Genomic DNA, 21,096 nt, shown 5'->3' with positions numbered 1-21,096 from the left:
CAAAAGTGTTTTATTTGTTTAAAAATCATAACAAAACCAAATTAAGCGATTCCAATTGGATTGTAATCTTAACTCAAAATGTGAACTATTAGAAGTGGAATTAACCAATTTGGACTTGTCAAAAGGGAGTTATGATGTCGGGAAGATAGATCAGAATCCGTCACCCCGCATCAGCTTTGACACACGATCTTATAAAATCATAAAAACCATTCAAATCCCATCCAAAAATTACATATTATACCTTTCTGGAAACTAGACTCAAAGTAGAACATCATGGAATCAAGAATCGATAAAAAACAATCAATTTTCATCGAGTTTCAGACCAAACAATAAACGAGTACGAATATGTCAGAAACTGTTTGAATCAAAACTCAAACCCTAACATGATTTTGACAACTCTAGGGTTCAATAAAAGGTTTAATGGTGATGAACACAATCATTGATGCAATACTAACCTTGAATTACTTGGGAGAAAGCTTTGTAATGGCTAGAATGAAGAAAAAAACGTGATGGAAGGACAACTTGAAGAATCCTGATCGCAAATAAGAAAAGGGCGGTCAAGGCAATTTAGGTTTTAAAAAAAATACATTTTGGTCCCTCTAATTTGCAATATGATTTAACTTGTTTCCAAATGTAAATAAAATAATTTTAGAATGAACACAAGAGACCCCTAAACTTAAAAGATCAAAACCCGTGTAACATACGACTCAACAACGTGCATGCCGTTAAACAAAAATTAGCGGGTGCTACATATTAATCTAATTCTTTAAGTTATAAGAGGTGATGTCTATTGCAAGAAGGTGGATAAATGGACTTTTAAAACATATTACAAGGCACTAATTTAGAAAGATGAAACCCCGGCTATTAAACAAACATTTATAAACGATCGAGCCGATTAACGAAATTTACGGGCGTTACAAATCCACCCCCCTAAAGATGGGATTCGTCCCTAAATCCCGCCACACAGGAACGAGCACAGATTGAGGCAACTCAAATCATCAAGTCATACACCGGATAGGTATAAATAGAACCGCTACTGAAAGATAGCATACCACATCCTAGCCAAACTATTACTCACAAAAGCTTTCGATAGGAAGAGAAATAGACGGTATAATATTTTAACAATTAATACGAACACAAGGGATTACCTGAAATCGTGTCCGCGTCCTCCTTTGCCTCCTTCGTAGAGATATTGAAGGCCCTAACCTTAGCCTTTGGCTTGTCTTCCAACTTAACTCTAGAAGAATTTCCTCGCTCAGAACCTCCCGCCTTATCTTCAGTGCACCAAGATGCCAAATGCCCAGACCCCTCACACCAGTAACAAGTCAACGTCGAACACTCATAGTGGAAGTGTCCAATTTTCTCACATCGGAAACAAGTGATAGTCATAGACCTACATTCTCCCCTATGTGGTTTCCCACACATCTGCATCTTTCATCATACGCATTCCCCCTGAAATTCGACGCTTCACTCCTTGCTTTCTTTGCAGTCGACACCGAATCACTGCTTCCACGCCGTTTGTTATTAGGGTTAGTGTTCGTGTTCCAACCCTTTTCAGGTTCAGTCGGGCTCACCATTTCTCCTGATCATACAAGGTGCCTGCCAGAGTAACCATTGAATGGAAAGAGCCCATGTCTGTGGTCATCACCCCCTTCCGAATATCCACCGGAAGACCCTTCACATACTTCTTAATCCTCTTAGTTTCAGGAGTAACCAGATTGGGACATAAACGAGCTATCTGATTAAATTTGGTAGTATACTCCCGATGAGTCATATGTCCCGCTTCCAAGGTCAAGAAATCCTGTTTGATCTTATCTAATTCGCGCGAAGGGCAAAAGTGATCAATAACCAACTGCTTCAACTCTTCCCAAGTCATTCTCCTAATAGACCTATCACCCATCACCAGAGTCAAATTATCCCACCAACACAACGCCTCCGAACAAAACAAGTCAGTAGCAAAAGTAACCATATCCTTCCCTTTACACTTACTAATCCTCAATGCTACTTCCATTTCTCTCACCCACTGATGTGCTACCGACCATCCTTAGTACCATCGAACGTGGGAGGGTCACACTTCTTGAATTCCCCATACGAACAACCCCGGGTAGAGACGCTATACGCACGAACTTCCTTTTCATCTTCACTTGGCACAATTATCTCATCTTCAACCTGAGTCTCCTTACCCTTTCCCTCCTTATCCGAACCCTTACCAACCATTGATTCTTCCATGGCTCTAACAGCCTCAGCAACAATCTCAGGAATGGCGCCATGAAGAACCTGATAGACCTCATCCGCGATGGCCGCGCGCATAGCCTGGTCCAAGGCGGGGCTATCCCCCTCATCTTAAATCGGGGTCTCTTCCTGCTGCGGAGTCGGGTTCTCCCTTTCAGTCTCGGCTCGTGGCCTACGACCACGACCGCTAAGAGGACCACTCTCCTCTAAACAGGTATTGGCCATATGCTATTCCTACAAAGACAGAGCCCTAACACAGTCAGACTCAAGTAGCATTTAGAACATGATAGGTAACGGTAAACTGCTAATAATGTTGATCAAATGTTATTAATTGTTTACTTTACCCGCCCATCCTAAGCACCCCTGCCCCTAACCATATTAGCATTCCATCTAACACTTAAGCAATTATTCACATAAGGAAATCTTAAAACTTATAAGAATAACTAAACAATAAAATTACCTCCTGGCATGTAGCTACCCACGGTAGGCATTTCTAGTCCTTTCTTTTACAGTTCGAGTCTAAGCATGCTCGGATCCCTCGAACCATGGCTCTGATACCAACTTGTAAGACCCAGAATCCCCGGAATCCTACAGTTGGTTATCATACACAAAATTCACAAAAATTTAAAACCCAAATCAATTCACTTTATTTCGAAACCAGTTCAGAGTATAAAATCAACGGAAATCATAAGTGTCAGAAACAAATTCCCAAAAGCCGGGAAGTATGCCCAAAACCAATTTAAATGCATTTATTTATAATTAAAAGTAAACAGTCTTTATTGTTAGTTTCCCCGACTAGATATGCCTTCATCCGACCAAGTAGTCTCGAGCACGTCCAAAAATCAATCTAACATACATATAAAGTCAGCTTGAGTTAAGTTAGTTCAAGTTTTATAAGTAACATCCATAAATCAGATTTATTTAATAAATATAAAAAGATTTGGAGAAAATCATAAATAATTAGATATATGCTTTTCTCTTGGTCAGACACGCAACACGGGCTTCCTCACCCCGGGTCTTCCCCAAGTAATATATTTGACTTGGCCGCGGTTTAACAAAAACCAACAAAATCATGCAACACGAGCCTCCTCACCCCGGGTCATCCCCAAGTAATATGTTTGATTCGGTCACAGTTTAATAAAACAAAAATCACACAACACGAGCCTTCTCACCCCAGGTCTTCCCCAAGTAATATATTTTACTCAGTCATGGTTTAACAAACCTAAACACGTGATACGGGCTTCCTCACCCCAGGTCTTCCCCAAGTAATATATTTGACCCGACCACGGTTTAGCATAACGGTAGGCCTCCTCACCCCAGGTCTTCCCCGAGTAATATATTTGACCCGTCGAGACATAAACATGCAAGACGGGCCTCCTCACCTCGGGTCTTCCCCAAGTAATATATTTGACCCGGTCGCAGTTTACCAACACATACACATTCATATACACACTTACAAACATCTAATTCAAATATTCAACCAAACAATATCATCACATACAATCCATAAATAATAGATAATCTAGGAATTAATACCAGGCCTAATAGCAACCTCGAGCCTAGACCACAAGTAACATGTATAACCTTAAGGAATATACAACCACAACAAGTTTAAAATATCCTAAGGCATAGAATATAATTCAAACATAGATTCATAAATGCACAAACACGAATAAGGCCATGTAATATCATCCAAATAATCTAAACGAGTAAAATTGGGTAAAATTGTAATACGGTGTGTATGCTAGCCCAAAACGTAAAAAGATTAAAAAGGGGCATCATGAACTCACCTGACACGAGGCACACAATCACAACGAGCTACAGAACCCTTAAGTATTCCCACAAATCAAATGCATGTCAGATTACAAATAGTAATTACTAATGGTACCGAATTGACTCGTTTATCCTACGAGGCGTTCTAACATGGTTTGATCTACTTAATGCCTCGACCTCGCCAAATTCATTTACAACAGCCCCCAGGCCTTGCATTAACCAAAACCACCCTAGATAATCCTGGGAATAAATAATTCCCAAATTACCCCCGGAAGTGCCAGGTGAGACGAATATGTGCGTTTATAAGTTGTTTAGGCACTTAAAATCCAACTCAGCCCCGTGTGGACCAAATTTGATAAAATCACAGCCTATTAGCCCACACGATATTACACGAGTTGGATGGGTCGGCAACTCGCAAGCACAACGCACCAATTATCAAATAAACGCAATTCGCGTTGTAACGACCCGTTTGAGTAACCGACAACCAATTCAGCCCCAACACTTAAAAAAATAATTTTCCAACAGCCCGTATATCAAACCGAAGCTACCTGAACTGAATTGGTTGTTAATTCATTGAAACCTCGCGTTAAACGCAACAATTCACTAATCTAGATAACCGAATACTGGTTTTCAATCTATCACTAGTTGACCAATAAAACGAAAACTATAGCTCACGATATTAAAGTATGCTACACTAGACATACCTAAAAAGATTATGGAGCAAGAACCTCAATCAAAACAGCCCCGAAAGTGTTTAAAAGGACAGCCACCGGTTAAGCCTAAAACGAAAGTATCAATTAATAACTAGTATAACATGCAGATTTTAGCATGTAAAGATGCATTTTATTACATAAGAAACCATAGAAATAATTACGAAATGTTTTACCAGAGTTTAATAAATGTCTTAGGCTTTTAAAAATATTTTATTTATATGTTTCCAATGCACACAAAAATCATAAAAATTCCTCCAACACAGAAAGCTACGTGCAGCTATTTCAGTGCGCAGCAAAAGTGTTTTATTTATTTAAAAATCATTACCAAACCAAATTAAGCGATTCCAATTGGGTTGTAATATTAACTCAAAATGTGAACTTTTAGAAGTGGAATCAACCAATTTGGACTTGTCAAAAAGGAGTTATGATGTCGGGAAGACATATCAGAATCCGTCACCCCGCATCAACTTTGACACACAATCTTATAAAATCATAAAAACCATTCAAATCTCGTCCAAAAATTACATATTATACCTTTCTAGAAACTAGACTCAAAGTAGAACATCATGGAATAAAGAATCGATCAAAAACAATCAATTTTCATCAAGTTTCAGACCAAACAATAAACGAGTACGAATATGTTTGAATCAAAACTCAAACCCTAACATGATTTTGATAACTCTAGGGTTCAATAAAAGGTCTAATGGTGAAAAACACAATCCTTGATGCAATACTAACCTTGGATTACTTGGGAGAAAGCTTTATAATGGCTGGAATGAAGAAAAAAGCATGATTGAAGGGCAGCTTGAAGAATCCCGATCACAAGTAAGAAAAAGGCAGTCAAGGCAATTTAGGTTTTAAGAAAGATACATTTTGGTCCCTCTAATTTGCAATATGATTTAACTTGTTTCCAAATGTAAATAAAATAACTTTTAGAATGAACACAAGAGACCCCTAAACTTAAAAGATCAAAACCCATGTAACATACGACTCAACAACGTGCATGCCGTTAAACAAAAATTAGCGGGTGCTACATATTAATCTAATTCTTTAAGTTATAAGAGGTGATGTCTATTGCAAGAAGATGGATAAATGGACTTTTAAAACATATTACAAGGCACTAATTTAGAAAGATGAATCCCCGGCTTTTAAACAAACATTTATAAACGATCGAGCCGATTAACGAAATTTATGGGCGTTACAATAAAGCATGAATATAGAGCAAAAGGTTGCTGCCAAGGTTCATAGATATTTATAGGATATAAATATTGGACCGACCCGCTCTCAAATGTTACTACATGGAGTCTTTGTGATTGATCATAAGTAAATTTGAGGAAAGGCGAACATCATAGTATCCTCCGACCTGAGATACATATTGGGTCTTGATATTCACCAAATATTATACTTTGACTTAGTTCTTCGCTGCTCTGAAACATGACGGTACATAAGTCTAAGATCAGGTATAATACAAGGTGATTGTGAGACATATGTAATCAAAAGGGGATTTGTTACTCTTATTCGTTAAGAGTGAGATGTCTAAGGCCTGCTAAGTTAAATCAACAGAGAATGATCACTCTATGTCTTCGGATTGACATGACATCTAAGACAAAAGGATAAATGATAGTTTCACCTAAATCATTTCAAGTAAGAGACTTGAAGAGGATGATGTTATTGAATGGCACCTCGTCATGCGTATTAGGGGTAGTAAACCGTAGTCAGGCGGTATTTGCTACTTGCATCAATCTTCTATGTATCTTGTGCAAGTGGGAGATTGTTGGACTCGGTCTGCATAAGACACATATTATAATTGATGTGGCTAGTACATTATGATCCAAGTTGGGTATCATACCCAATAACAAGCTAGACAAACACCGATAATATTTGTTTATATATGATATGATCATAGTATATAAATATTAACACTTATGTTATTTGGAAAGAGGTTTCTAAATACATTGTACTTGTGAAATAAATAAATCATATGAATGATTTATATTTTGAGAGAAGACATTACATAGTGTTATTTAAGTTGGTTAAATAACAATATGTAAGACTAATTAATCTTGCATATAACTTATGTTATGTAACTTTTATATATTAAAAATAACATAAGGTTTTATTATATGTTTTTATGTTATAAAAAATTTTGAATTTTGAAAGAGTAAGAGAGAGAGGGGCCCCGAACCCGAAATGAAACCCAAACCCGTAACCCGCCTTATGATAAAGCAATGAATTATGGCACCCGTTCAGAAACACTCGAACGTAAAAGCTCGTTATATCAATAGAGGAATTGAAGGGAACATACGAACAAAAGATAATTTGTAAAATACTATATATACACACACACACACACACACACACATATAGGGTAGGTTAAAATGAAAACCCACTTGAGTTGTGAAAACCCACGAAAACCCTATGTGACATCGTTTTTTTTTTGTTACATGTAATATATATTGTAACATTTAATACAAAACATCGAAACATCAAAAAAAAATGTTTTGTAATTTTTAACATTTTTTTACTAATTTTTATATATGTTTTCAACAGAGAGAAAAAGTTATATTTATATTTACATTTTTTATTCACTTTAATTGTGGACCACAAGATTTAAACATTAATTAAAAACATGTGGTTGAGAATGGGTTTCTAGAGTTTTCATAACTCAAGTGGGTTTTCATTTTATACTTAGCCTATATATATATAGATAATGGATAGAATTCACTAATTGTTTATCGTACATTAAGTACGCGACGTTTCTAACCGTTAGATTTTCAAAACCCAAAATCACAGTTACACTAATCTGTTCGTCCCTCTCACTCAATCCGTCTCCACCACCCCTCACCGACACCAGCACACCTCCTTCACCTTCACTTGCCGGCGCCATCAACACTCTTCGTCACCACCATCGCCGTCGACAATGAACTCATCGGGAAAACGCAAATCACAGTGTTGTTTAGTTAAATTGAAATTGAAATTGAAGCCAATTGATCGGTTAATCTTTGAAATCGATTCAATTAATCATCAACTTGAAGCTTCAATCGATCAATTTTTGAGTTCTGAAATATAGGTTTTTGAAATTGAACGATTAAGATTTTTAACGTATTAGCAGAACGTTCTTTTAATACGTTTTGATAAAACGTTTTTGGTAAAACGTATTTTGATAAAATGGTACAATATGGCCACCAAATTAATCCATTTAATACGTTTTTGATTAATACGTTTTGGAATATGGCCACCAAATTAATTGAATCAATATATTATCCATTTAGACTTATTGGGGTGTATGTCAATATGGGCCACCAAATTGATAAAACGTCCAACATAATACGTTCTATGCCAATATTGATCTTATACATTTTTTATAAAAAACGTTTTGATAAAACATTTTTGATAAAATTTCTATTAAAATATAACAGGTAATAGAACGTTTTGATTAATACGTTCTATTACCTTTTGGTGCACAAGAAAGCTCGTTATTGAACTGTGTTCCCAACCTTTTTTATCAAATTAATTCAAAGAAATACTATTCAAAACATGATTAATTCAACTATAACGACCTGCAAATTCAATTAGTTATGTCGATAATGGGACGCTCGATTTTAGGGGTGGGTTATTGTACAATAATGAAGAACAGCTATTTGGGACGGAATTACCCTTTTGATAACTACCGTATAGTATCGTATTAATGTATCTAATAATTTAATCGTGTTGAATTGTACGTTCTGGATTATCGCGTACCTAATGTATGATAAGGTATTAGTGTACGTTAACCGCCCCCTATATATATATATAATATAAAATGTGAAGATGAGAACTTAAGACAAGATAGAATATGAATTAAAATAATAATGAAATAATATGATAATAGATATGCATACGATAATAACAAATATAGTTAAGAAATCAAACTAATGAAGTTAGTTCAATAGTAAAATAAGGTTAAAGTATATTAAATTAATAGGAGCAGTTAAAGAAGAATACATGTCGGTTCGGTTAACCCCGTTAACTTAAGAAATGAATAACAAGAGATTATAGAGGATTAATATGTGTAAGTTATTGACAGTTAGTCGGGCACAGTTGAAGAAAGGAATAACTATTAATTCAGAGAGGAATCGACTGTAGGTGAGTTCTAGGCCCTTTCTTTGTGACTTTTTCGGGACTGTGTGCATACTCCTATGTGATAGTTAATACAGTTATCCTAAACGAAATGATACGTGTATGATTATTTGTTGAATGTTATTATTGAATGTTGTATGAATGCGCGTATATAAATATGATTATTATATATGAAATTGAAAGATGTGTAGTGTGCACGTATGATAGGGAACGTATGAAGTAAACGTATGGACGACTGATGGGACTTGTATGGTTGTATGGTTACGCGAGACAAAGGGACCAGACCCTAATAATATCTGAGATAGTAGAGACCAGACCCTAATAATATCTTAGATTTGAGGGACCGGACCCTATTAATATCTGAGATAGAAGAGACCAGACCCTTACAAATATCTGAGATTGAAGGACCAAACCCTAATAATATCCGAGATAGTAGAAGTAGGATAGTTTACGGTATACCTTAGGAAAGTAGGAAAGAAATTGTGTAAATACGTATGTATGTATGTAAAGTATATATGAATGAGTAATAGCAAGCAAAGTACGAAATACGTATCTTCGGACACGTATAAGATGAACGCGAATGAATGTCTTGTATGTTAATTGATTAACTAGAACTCACTCAGCGTAGCTAACTTTTAGTATGCACGCAGATGAGTAGGATGAGACTGGTTGCATAGAGTGGAACACGTGGCAAATAAACAAAGACTGGCATCGAAGAAAAGAAGAATCACGTACTATTTGTATTTAATGTTTAAGACTTATGTTATTTCCGTTCCAGGCAAAGTATTTAAGTTATGTATGATGGTTGACTTTTATTCCGCGAAATGTTTTAATTAACTATAATTTTCTGAATTATGTGAATGAGTAAATCCAACCAACGTAAAAGTAGGGTTCCCGAGCTTACACAAGCCAAGTGAAGCAAAAGCATGACAGGCTCAAGATCAAACTAAATCCTATTTTTATGCATAAAAAATCACATTTCAAAGTCAACTACAACTATAGCTCAACTTAATTCCATATTGTTCATGTTTTAAACCAAAATCCATTTGCAAAGACATAACAAAAGAGAATAAATGTGGTGAAACATATTAAAAAAATATAATATTTTGGCAAAGAGCACCATCAACAATGATCACTAAATGTGGTGAAACAGATTAAAAAAATATAATATTTTGGCAAAGAGCACCATTAGCAATGATCACTATTAGAGTTTAGCATTTTCCCCCATTTCTATTTGTTCTCAACTTAGGGGATGACGCATATGACGATTCATTTGAGAAAAATTGCTAACTTTTCAAATTAGTACCCTTTAAAAATCCAATCAAAATGATAGACAAACAAATGGCTGCGACAGGTTACCTCAAACACTTCAAATTATAGATGTAATAGATAAATTAAACAAGAATATTTTTTACTAAATGCACAGTTCCGATCCGTTTCAACTCCATACAAAACCATTCTAAACAACCGGTTGGATGCTATTTACCTATTGTTACCAAAACACCAATTGCATAAGGTAACAATATTAACAAATCTTTAGGTTTGTTTCAAAAGGTTTGAACAATTGAGACATACCGACTTAGTACCTTGGACTTATTTCAAAGTTAATTCGGGTCAAATTTACAAATTTTGCTACTGAAGGGCATTTTAGGAATAACAGATTCAACAAAGACTATGGAGTTTACTCAAAAACCTAATTTTAACCATTTCATTTACGTAATTCCCATTATACCCTTTCCTTTTAATAAAAATTGCAAAAGTTTTAACCCTCTAACCAAGTTTTAACCCTTTCCCATTATCTCAGAGGACATGGTAATGGGATGGGCGGCTAGTACCTGGTTTCGACCCCAATTTCAATACAACAAATATTTAAAACCATTTCAAACGAACATGTGTATTAATACGTTACATACTTGAAGGCCAACATGGCTGCACATGTAGAAATCAAACTCTGTGGGATGACATATCTTGAAATCTACAACCATATCGCAAAACATCGTTCAAATGCAAATAAGGGATTAATGGATATAAATTTAAAAATGAATGTTTTACCTACCTGGCAGAATACTTCCGCCCTTGTCAATAGAATTACAATCTTGATGGCAGTTGGCAAACAATCCGGTGTGATATGACGTTATTGAATCACCACAAACGTTACTGAGGCTGGTAGTTAGGCTGCAGCGATGCACTCCTGATATTGATACACATCTGTGTTCCCAAGTTCACTTACGGAAAGAAAGGAAAAGAAATTAAAGTTTTCTATTCTTCTCTTTTCTTTTGTCTTCTCATCTTTATCTCACTTTTCTTTACTTCCAAAATAAGTTGTCGTGGCGTTTGCCCGGTCACTCAGCGGAAAGACGTGAAGAGCTCCCATTTCAACAGTCTAACACCGAGCAACCTTCTCTTTGGTATGTCCTCCACCTCTGGTTGCATGCACAAAAAACCCATTAAATATTACTTTTTAATCAACATTGTTACAAACACGAACCAAATAACCAAATAAAAATCTAGTTCCTATTTTTCAGTTTGTGTTTAATCAGCTTATGCAACTGCACGTACTTGCTAATCAATGATTAGGGAGTCACTCGAACCACCTTTAGCACCTGAAGCCGGCTACCGTGAATGGAAAAGGAAATGCTGTCAAAAAGTGCCACTTTAAATGGCTTTGAATGTTGTCAAATAGCACTGCTTGCATAAAATTGTGGTTTTCTTTCTTTTCTTTTTACCTTTTTTGTATTTTCAGTGCTGCCAAAGTGTAGTTTTTTTAATGTATTTAGCTGCTTACAATATCATAGTTTTTGCTGCATTTTACTTCTTTCAAAAAGAGTAGCTTTTTGGCAATTTTTTGTAGAAACATAGTTTTTGTTGTATTTTTTGGCTTTCAAAAGAGTAGTATTTTGATGCAAATCATGTTTTTAGTTTTTATGGTATAACAAGTCAAGAATAATAAACAAAGTAAAGTACCTAGTTTCTGTTGGAGTTTCCTTTAGCTACAACTTCGCTTCACTAAAACAAACACAATCAAAAAATTAATTGGCAAACCTTTATTATAAGTAAGTAAAACTGAATAATAAAAGCAGGCTTCACATTAAAAGTTTCCACCTATAAAAGAAGTCCTGATAAAGCCAAGCTCGAGCCGAGCTTCTGCTCGTTTAAAGTACTATCACGAGCTTGAGCCGAGCATCGGCTCGTTCAAGACTTTTAACAACATATAAAAAATAATAATGAGTATAAAATATTGAATAACGAAAAAAGAAGCCGAGAATGAACTTGAACAACAATTAATTTTTGAGCTCGACTGCTCGAGCCTAGTTAATGCAAAAATAGATCCAGGCTTTGATTATTAGTTTAACCATATTTTCAATATTCAAAAACTTACAGCTTTTTAAAGAAAGACCTGAAATTTACAAACCCCTTAATTAAGGTTTTAGTTAGGCATAATCCAGAATACTTACACAGGCCTCATAGGCGGTTGCAACATGAGCCTTAGCCTGCTGCATCGACAAAACACGGGAACACCTTGGAGTTTTCGAAAGAGACTACATGAAAACAATTATAGGCCGAACGAAGGATAAACATCAAGAAACCCTAGACAATTATAGGCAGAATGAAGGATAAACATCAAGAAACCCTAAGTTAAGTATAACAAAATAACTTAGATTAAGAAAATGAAATGAAATCAACTAACTTGCTTGCGGATTCCAGTTGCAATCTCAACGTCTCACTTCCAGCTTCCAAATACATAAATTAGGAACAACCTAAACGGTAAATGAAACGCAAATCCAACATCAAGAAGCGAAACAAACCTCAAACGTTGACGAACGATCAAAATCGGGATCACAATAAACATCCTCGCGAGAGAAAAAGGCTGTGTGTAAGAAGCAGACGGTGGAGTTGAGGGAGGATAGATGAAAGCCACGCTATGTATTCAAAAGATTTCAAAACGATATTTGAATTTTGGAACATTACCGACGCGGGATATGTGGATTTTGAGATAGGTGCATTACAAAGTTGTACAACATGCAATATAGGTAGTAAAACTCTTAAATTTTCAACACATATCATTCTCTCTTCAATACCTATTATATATAGTAATAGATACATATATATATATGGTGGGACTTCTAGCCGGGATACTCGCAATTGAAATAATCAGCCAATGTAAAAAATGCGGGATTTATATAACCCAAATTTGGCTTTTATGAATTTTGAATTTTTGGATTTACAATGTAATGCCATTAATCTCAGTTAGACTGTTTTTTAATATGAAAATAACGTTCCTTGATTTCATTAAATTATAATATTTATGTTAACATTAATTACAAAAAATCATTAAAAATTGAAAACTTTTATTAATAATTACCTAAAAATTTGAATGTAATGTTAAAAAGTGACGCGTGTGAAAAGTGGTCTAAAAATTTGACAAGTGTCAAAAAAATGATTTTGTTTCATTAAAATATGTTAACAGATGTGATTTGTACTTTCGAAAATAATTGAAACCCTTAATTAAAGATTGTTTATCAATTATCGTAATAACAATTTTTGTGTTTTATTATTTCGTAATTTATTAAAACCTCATTTTATTTTGTGTTAGATACGTTTACCCTTTGAAGGACTTATATATTTAGTGATTGCTAAGGTTGCAACCCTTTAAATTTTATGTTTGTAGTAATGTCGATAAATATTTGTACCTGGACAAACTATTCCATCAGTCTAAATCCAAAAGGGACTCAAGGATGTTCACTCTTATTAATATGGGAGCAATTAGATTGATCCTATTGGTGGTCTTTATGACTGCAGAGTGAAGGACTATGATATTCTTGCGCTTATAATAATATGTGGTTTCAATTACAACACTTTGTCTATGATCAATCAATGAATACTAATTGTCAATAGAAACTTATAATAACTACTTTATTCCTTGATATAGCATGCAAATACGAAACACAATAATCATTAATACAAAAGTCAAGAACCTTTGTTTATTACTTTTTGGTATCATGGGCAAAATGTTATCTCATAATCAGGACCAGTATTACATGTAAAAGTGCTTGATTTTAAGAATCTTTGGGCAAAATGTTATCTCATAATCAGGACCAGTATTAAATGCAACACATGCACTTTTGCATCCAATCGTAGCCCCAGAATCATCTTTCACAGCTAGCTCAGATGGGCATTTACTAGTAATATCAACCAGACAATTCGTGACTAGGCAACCACCTTGAGGAACGACTGAAACTGGTAAATTAAACCCATCAACAAGGCTTACATCATAAAAGTCTTTTCCACTTGCATCTGATAATGTAAACTCGACAAGGGTTGCTGGTGGGGTTGCACCGGCACCATTGCATTCCACTTGACCTGAACCACAATCACCACTTTTACAATGAAACCTCCCTCCATCATTTGAACAATGAAACCGAGCCCAGACCCGTCCAGACCAAGGTGCTGGCATGCTAATAGGGTTTGAGGCTTGGGTTATGGGTTCAAATCCTGTTAATACTGACTCCCCAGATCCGGTCAAAGTTGCTGGGGCAATGGTGTAAGGGCAATTATTTTTAATTGTAAAAACTGTTGAACGAACACCAGAGAAAATCAACAATTTGTTAAGAATTATGTGTATAGAATATAATAGAGGCTTAAATCTCTTGTACTTAAAGTTAACGCCACACAAATATATAGCACACACGTTAAGTAAATCTTTACCATGCATCAAACAGGTTGCAAGAATAAAGGTTAAGAGAAACTGAATCTTCATGTTCATGTAATTTTATGTATGTGATATGTATGGAAAGAAAGGTTAGCATATATAGAAGAAAGAAGTTGACTTTATTACAACTGGATAACTTATAGTTAATGAAAGTATTTGACTTTCAAGCATATGATATCAGCTAAAATTTTATTAACCTCAACCACATTCAATTATGGAACTCGTTACTTAGTGACTTAGTGGTATGAATAGGTTATTGACCCGTATATGACACTAGTGAAATATTGAAATTTTTAAACAAACACAACACATGTAATTTGAAAGGACAGCATAAGTTGTTATATATTACTTGGGACGACAACATACTTTAAGTTGTAAATAATATTGGTATGAAAACAAATTATTTTGAAATACAAAAATAAAACTTACAATCTTTGAAAACATAATCAAAAGTTGAAAATGTAAAATTCATAAGCTATTAAAGACTTCCTTATAAACCATATCTCTAGTTTAATTTGTAACTTTGCCTTCCTTGTCTAATATAAGAATTTTAACACCCTCTACTCTTCACTCATGATAAAGCTATATAACGTTGCCTATGTGTAAACACCGGGTCTCTGAGATATACCAACTCTCGCTAGAGACTGACCTTGACTTTTGTTAATGACCAATGCAAAACAGACTAAAACTGGAAACTACCTTCTCTTCAATTTAAACGGAAGTTTCTTATCTGATGTGGTTAGACCACTACGACGTAAGTGCAATAACCAATATCAGTACACGAAGTAGCTTTTATTTCATTAAAACGCCTACCCAAATTAATTTCTCGCAATCTTGTTCTGTTACTCAAACCGTTCTTCTAATCAATATTCCTTAGTAGCATTATTGGCACACCGACTTTTATAACCAATCTATGAGTCGAAGTAATTTTGGTCTTGTTAATTTTATTTAGCATAACTAGAAATTTTCCCATTGTGCGTTGCGGCAAGAGCACTTTTTGTTAACGCATACGTCAAGTTTGTGTCGGGTATATCAATCGTCCGTACACTACTAGAAAATTGAGCAATAGCTACCAAAATTTGCTACCGAAAAATATGGTAGCAATTTAGCGACCGATTTAGCAAATTTGGCACGGTAGCTAAGCAGCTGAAGGTTTTGCAACTGTTTATTTTTGGTGGCTAGGCGGTCGGAGTTTTTGCAATCGGAGGTAAGCGGTCAGAGTTTTCGTAACCGTTTATTTTAAGCGGTTAGATTTTTCGCTACCGGTGGCTAAGCGTTTAGCGTTTTTATAACCATTTATGGGTGAAGCGATTGGAGATTTTGCAACCGTTTATTTTAGGCGGTCGGTTTTTCGATGTCGATGGCTTGGCTGTGATATTCGCGACAAAATCAAGTATGCTTTAGTATTCGTTTATCAAATAAGCGATTAACCGCTTATTGCGTATCGAACAAACGAATAACCGAACGGGTCTGATTATGACCCGAATATCCCGGGGTAGGGGGACATTTATAAGTGATATACATTTAATATAAGCCGTTATATTGACATTATGGCCTTAGTACGATAGCAAACCAGTTAAACGAAAACATCTTCGTTTAACTACCCGCTATGAACTTAAACGGAGAGATAGTTCCAAAACAAGCATTGTATCATCCTTCAAGCCGAAAAAGATTTATCAAACACGTTTCGGGAATGTTTTAAGCGATCCTTGTAAATATTTTCGATTTTTACAAACAAATATTATGTTTTTATAAATTTACACAAAAATGGCCGAAAAACACTCGTTTTTGCGTTGTTTGTCGTACCCGATATATTTTTCTCTCCAAAAACCAAACCCGAAATAAACTTGGACTCGGGATTTCATGTTCGGGCACGCAAAATAATACTAATGGGCCAAAATTGGGCCCAAAAAGTCTAGCCTGCCAACTTGGACCAAACCGCCTTAATATATTAACTTGTTTAATGGTTATTAATCCATCACTTTCTAGAAAATATCAGCATATGCAGCTGCAATGCTCTGTTCTTGAACTTTCCCAGCCATAAACCCTAGGTAAACAATCATTTTGATCAATTTTAAACTTGTTTAGACATGTTTAATTACATATAAGCATAGTTTGATTACCAAAAATCACTTCTAACCATGTAAAAACACTAAAAATAGTTCAAAAACATGGTTTGATCATACACGTGGTTAGGAACCTGGTTTGATAGTTTTTTTTGGCCATAAACACAGATTATAGGATTTAAACGATGTTTTTACGGTTCAAAAGTTCGGTTTAGAACCCTAACCGAAACCCTAATTTTCATGGCTGGTATCTTGACGATACATGCTTGGTTTGTTACATAGGACCTGCACTTAGCTTATATAGAAGCACGAGAACTCGGAAATTGGATTAAGAGAGCGAAAACGGGCGAAAACCACAAAAGTAATGACGAAATATTCGATTACGGGTTGTTTAGGTTCAGGTTATGATGTACATATTTTTAGACCATGAAATTTTAAAGGGAAATCAGGGACCATATCATTGAGTCGCTGTCCAAATTTGGTAATTTTTTGACCATCCGAGAATATTTGGCGAATTTATTACCGAATTGGGACATTTACTTGGGAAAAATAGTTAAAATGCTTGAAAAATTATGAACTTTTGTGGAGGACTCAGATTTGATATATTATGATCACATATGAAATTTGGGGTCATTTGGAAAACCCGAGGTATGTTTTGTGCATTTGTGTTAATTCAGATTTTCATGATCGTTTTTTACTCGAAAATGATATTTGGCAAAATTATTAGCTTCTAGAATTGCTACAGCTTATTTTGGGAAGTGTTTGATCACTCAGGAATTTTGGCGGATTTTTCGTAAATCATTTGGTATAAACGGATGATTTTCGGGCTAAATTAGCATATAAAATTATTTTTTATAAATTTATAAATCATTAAATAATTCCAAAAATATTTTTATTAAAATCTACATATTTTAATTGATAAGTGTCTAAATTTTCATGATCTAATGATTAACGGATAATTAATTATGCTAATTTGAAAATTATACAAATTCAATTATGACGAAAACTGGCAAGTTCGTGATTAACGAACCTATTGGAATATCATAACATAAAAAATGATCAAGAAGCATATTTTCGGATTAATTATGTAAAAAAGAACTTTTTGCGAGAAATCCGGAGAATTTGGATAGATTGTGCGCATTTTTCTCCTACTCAAACTGAATAAACAGAAACGAGCCCCGTAGCGAATCCAGATCCCCAATGTGTGATCTTTCTTTATAACTTAATCATCTTATCGACCAACACGTTTACCCAAGTTTAATCCCCATAACTGTTTTCTAAACGCATCAACGAATAACTTGGCCCAGCTGGTGAAACGGGTAAACTAAGCCAAGTTCGATTTTAAACATCAGACATTGAGCAACATCACAATCTAAACCTACTGGCACTTTCTAGGTGTAATAGCTGTACCCAGATTAGCTATACAGCCCAGTCTAGTATGAGGATTATAATAATATTAAAATATTAATATTATTACAATATTAATTATAGGGACTAAGTGATAGTAAGGGAAACGAACCCCGAGCTGACCTCCCATTGAGTACCTACAAAACAGTGAGTTTCATGACCCCTCTTTTCAAACTGTTTACGAACTTTTGGGGTGAAAAGCGTGTTTATATGCGTTATTTATCTGGAAACTTAATAATGAGTAACGATAGATACCGATGGATGCCGGGATGAACTCGTAGGGCAAGTGAGTTATTATGGTCCGGAACGTAATAATAGACTTGCTTGTACGATGGAATTCGGGGAGAAGTCGCGGAACATACTGATAGGTAAAAATGGCAACATACGTGCATAAAGGTGATGTGGAGTATATATGTAATGTGCATACGTGCTTATCTGAAATGAGGTATATGAGTATGTGTACATACGGTACTACCGATAATATCGAATCTTATCGTAACTAATATCATATTTGGTTATAATCATTATTAATTCCTATTATAATTAAAATTATATCGTGCCAAAAATTTATATTATATTATATTATAATTAATATTATACCTGTTCATAACAAATAAAATATTTAATTTCTGTACTAATTAATAATATCCTTTACGCTGATATAAGCTAACGAAAAACATTCTCTTCTGATTAACGAGTGAACCGGAATGTGTCGATATCGGGTAGTTTTACGACTGATGAAGAACTGGTGTTGCCTGTAAACGAGAATACGAGGATGCTTTAAAGACTTTAAACTAAATCTGCTAATGTGACGGAAACGTAAAGGGACTTAACATGCAAGGCCCTGGAACGAACCGTGGGAAGTGTGACCTATAGATTATAATTCCAGAAGAATATATAATACTTCTCAGCTTGGATCCAATCTTTATCTTATATACTTGTTCCTTTGACATTAAACTAAACTATCTTCCGATCATTTTTCCATTTCTGTTGTTCGAAAACAAACATCATTCATAAGGAGAATACCTGATGATGAGCCCGATATATTAAATTATAAATATGATAATTACCCAAATTGAGTTTTCAATTATAATATGACGAATCGTGGCTACCAGTACATATAATGTAGTAACGATATTTTAAAAAGAAATACTAATAATAATAATTCCTTTATATATCACCAGTACAACTAACTCTGATGAACCTCCCTAACTAGCAAACTCTTCAAACCATCTGTGTACGAGAACCTCCAACCTCTCCTATACTTTGCTATTCCAATTGGTTATTATAGGAGAGAAGCATCATGCTCACGAATTGATGACATGCTTGACTGGAATGGGATATACTTACCCCACCAGTAAATTACCACTTTTAGTAAACCCAGCATGATTACTTGTACCGAATGACCTGGCGAAGGAATATATTCTATAGTTATATTTAACACCCTCTAAGGGTCTAATGGAATATACGAGTGCATTCCTATTATAACATACTGATTAAACACATAACGGCCAGATGCCTACGTATGGGAGAGACCAAACAAAAACAATTACCCAATGAGGGGTTCGTACTGAGATAATTGTTGTGCAAGTGTGAACCGTTCATGATTGTATAATGTGTACTTGGATAGATAAGGATAGTACGATATTTTTGTATATAGCCGTCGATAACCCATGCAAGCATCTGGCAGTGTGCTATGTTGATATGGGTGACGAATTGGATATTTCATTATGAACACTAACCCTTACTGGGTTAAAATTACTTGTCATTAGGTGACAACTTTCAATATATATATACAAACATTGGCCTTTGTTTGGCTAACTTTAGATACTATCCTTAGTACACAGACTCGAGAGCAGATCCGTGTGATACATACATGTTAATTGAAATGTCTGATTGCCTGTTAATGTGATTCATTTTGTGATTAGTTGCGTAAGTGAATTTTGTAAATTATGGGATAATTGGTTATTGTTATAGAATGGCCCCAAAGAAGTAAATACGTTGTCTGAGGCAGATGTAGCCGAGATGATTTCTCGACAAATACAAACAGTACTTCCGACAATAGCAGCCCAATTCACTGCTGGTATTAATACAACTATGAATACAAATAAAATGCCGGTACTAATGTGACTGCTAATACTAATCCCTTGATGAATACTAATACAACTACAAATGCTCCCTCGATAAATATTGACACTGTCACAACTAGTACTCCCCCATTGAATATAATATTACTTCCAATATGATAACCCCCCACCGAACTTGAAAAATAGTCGTAACAACCAAAATCCCCTGCAACACGGATATCAACTTAAGGACTTCACGCTATGTAAACCTATGGAATTTAGCGGTACTGAAGGACCAAATGGACAGATAAAGTGGATTGAAAAGACTGAATCCATCATTAATATCACTAACTGTCCACCAGATTGTATTGTCAAATTTGCTACTTCTACGTTTATGGACCAAGCGCTAATGTGGTGGAATACTGTTGTAGAAATTAGGGGACAAGAGGCAACCCATAGTATTGTCACACCCCAACCTAAGGCGGAAATTCCGGGGCGTGATCCGATTGCTCACAGCTCGAAGATACTATCATATATAAAATGTGACAATATCTAATTAATTATTTAATTCAAATAATACTCAATATTCAATTACAACAATACACTTCAAATAAATATAAACAACAAGTCTAAATCCATGTATGTCTTCATTATAATCCTAAGGTCTTTCTAAGTGTCCATTCTTCAACTCAGGCAACCTGCATATGCGTAGAAAATGGAGTTTTGGTCAACAACACATGTTGAGTGAGTTTACTACCAGTTTTGCAATAAAATAATGATAATATATATATATATATGTATATATGTACATATATATATACACACACACACACACACAAAACTTGTATCGAAACTATTTGACACGAAACGTTAACTTATGATGTCGGTATAAATAAAATATTGTTCATTTAATAATTAATATTAATTATAATATATTATATATTATTAAAAACCATTTAAAACAATCAAAAACTAAAATAATCCAAAAAGGGGCTGGCTGGACTCGAACC

The 21,096-nt window shown here is 34.9% G+C and overlaps 1 pseudogene; it reads right to left on the bottom strand.

Annotated features, from left to right (window-relative positions):
- Positions 1 to 13,872: 13,872 nt before the first annotated feature.
- LOC143563024 (thaumatin-like protein 1 pseudogene) lies at positions 13,873 to 14,601 on the bottom strand (annotated as a pseudogene).
- Between the last annotated feature and the right edge of the window lie 6,495 nt (positions 14,602 to 21,096).

The sequence above is a fragment of the Bidens hawaiensis genome, unplaced genomic scaffold (assembly GCF_021521415.1).
Source record: "Bidens hawaiensis isolate Kalapana, Puna unplaced genomic scaffold, B.hawaiensis_p1.1 tig00021197_1, whole genome shotgun sequence".
NCBI classification, from domain to species: Eukaryota; Viridiplantae; Streptophyta; class Magnoliopsida; order Asterales; family Asteraceae; genus Bidens; species Bidens hawaiensis.
The sequence above is the reverse complement of the archived record's forward strand: the minus strand, read 5'-3'. Positions and strand labels throughout refer to the sequence as shown.